The 2,185-nt window shown below is 41.9% G+C and overlaps 1 long non-coding RNA gene across 1 annotated transcript; it reads right to left on the bottom strand.

The window, feature by feature from the left end:
* Positions 1–952: 952 nt before the first annotated feature.
* LOC135372652 (uncharacterized) lies at positions 953–1,545 on the bottom strand. The gene is made up of 3 exons (XR_010416054.1): positions 1,377–1,545; positions 1,236–1,310; positions 953–1,098 (listed from the first exon to the last, which is right to left on the bottom strand). It is a non-coding gene; the product is annotated as an uncharacterized LOC135372652 (long non-coding RNA).
* Positions 1,546–2,185: the final 640 nt, after the last annotated feature.

Here is a 2,185-nt window from a genome sequence, read left to right as displayed (position 1 = left end):
GGTTTTCGTCAGGGCTCCAGGAGGGACTGGGAGTGCAGAGGTGCTCAAACAGGTCTTAGCAGAACCTGTCAAAGTAGTCTCTAGTGAATAGAAAGAACCATTGGACTTCTAGATACCACACGTGATGTTTTAGCCTCTTTTGATACGACCCTCGCTGGTATATCACATAACCCGTCAAACTACTTGTAAGGAACATCTTTTCTGTCGAGTTCTGAAACACTGAACATTCGTGCTTTTGAAGTATTACTCGTAAGAATATATAAAACTCTCAAGCATCTATTACTGAAAAAAACAGGTGAACTTCAGTGTGATATGCATCCTACTACACAAAAGTCTTTACAATAAGTGTTTGTGACCATGTCGTTTTCCCTCAGACATTTACTATAAAAATATTGCAGCGGATTATTACGCGCCACATTTAGCAGAAATGACACTGCAACTGACTTGCGCAAACATGCCAGGAGCTTTCTCATTCGTGACTTCATTATTTATTGCTAGTAAGAAGAAAAGTGAGACAGCAAGAGAGCCATATTTGATCAACAGCACCTGCTGAAGTGGAGCAATAGTATGACGTAGTGCATGTATGTACCTTTAGTGCAAGTAAATTTATTGTTGAAAGCTATTTTTGAATTTTTTAAGTTTTCTGACAAGCAACCAATCCTGATTTTTAAAAATATGCAGCCACACAATGTGCCCAATAACGTTGTTCCACCAGTAAGTGCAACATGGTATACACGAAAGCTGCATCATAAAAATCACTTATGAATAGAAACCACATGTGCATTCATAAATAAACTTGAAATATAAATCATGAAGATAATACATGAACATACATAAATATTCATAAACAAACTTGGCGCAGCTAGCATACATACGCAAGGTTCTGCTTACCACTTTGGAAAAGCTTCGAAGCGATGGCCTTTTGAAGCATACGGTTAAGTTTCGCCAGACTTCTCTCTGTAAATGTTCCACGTCTCGTTCTACCTTTCGAACTTTCGTGTGCTCCGTAAACTGATTTTCGCGGAATCCAGGGATAGAAACAATATTTTTTTCTGCATGCCTTCGTGCAGTGCTTCTCGCTAGTTTGCCCTGCCTTGCCTAAAAACCGCAAAGAGGACATGTTTCGATCAGCGCGTACTGGTGCACGTCGTGCGACGCGTGATAGCGATTCACTTCTAATCAGTCAGTAGCACAGAGAATAAATCTTCGTGGCCGATACAAGTGCCGGTTCATACCTTTTTTTCTTCTGCACGTCGTTTGCCACCCATTTTACGTCTGCTTCGGCGTCAATCATTCACCCTGCCTTGTTTCTGGAATGATTTTACGATGAAGAAGTAACAAAACTTGATGAAAGTGAGCTCTCAAAACCGTCTTACCTGTCGTGTAAGATGTGCCGCCTCGTCGCATTCCAAAAAGTACCGTACAACTTTTGTTTGTTGAAGTCATCTATTTGGTGGAAGTTCACGGTGGAGTCCTGCTCGACGACATACTTTTCCGATTCGTTCTCATATTGAATACACGACACATAACTGCCAACAAACGGAACCACACCGAACGACAAAATAATAATGTCGTAGTCATATGCTTATGTACAGGAACACATTCAGGATCAGGCCTGCTACGAGTACAGGGGGCGCGCTATGTTAGTCGTCGTCATGGAGAGGAAATATTCCTTGCGAATAATGTTATTAATGCCCGCGAGAGAGAAGCAAAAAATGTGTACATTAAACTAAAATAAGAACTAAATTTCAGCAAACCTTACTCGTGACCTTACTAGTACATAGGTCGTGACATAAGTAAGTGAATTTCGGAAAATTTATCCAATCCGACCCAATCCAATCCAGCTGCTTTAAGCGGGAAGTGGTTAGACGCGGGTGTGGTGGAGTGGTTTCTGCCTTTCATTTTTGGCACTGTTTGTTTTATTCGGTTTCGTAGAATCATAGCGTGCGTGGACTGGCCGTGACAACTGACAGCAGTAAACAGAATGAAGCCTTCAGTGAATGTAAATATTTGCATCCGTTGTTGACGAAGCGAGTTGCGGTTTCAGGCTTAGGTGTTCGTACTAGGCCCAAACTAATTTAACGGTTTGCTAGCACTATCGCAGGAGCATGCCTAAGCACAGGGATAAGTACATTGCCCAGAAGGCGTTGGTGCAAGCACGAGCTACAATGTCACTACTTGGGGA

Source organism: Ornithodoros turicata, unplaced genomic scaffold, assembly GCF_037126465.1.
Source record: "Ornithodoros turicata isolate Travis unplaced genomic scaffold, ASM3712646v1 Chromosome16, whole genome shotgun sequence".
Taxonomy (NCBI): domain Eukaryota; kingdom Metazoa; phylum Arthropoda; class Arachnida; order Ixodida; family Argasidae; genus Ornithodoros; species Ornithodoros turicata.
The sequence above is the reverse complement of the archived record's forward strand: the minus strand, read 5'-3'. Positions and strand labels throughout refer to the sequence as shown.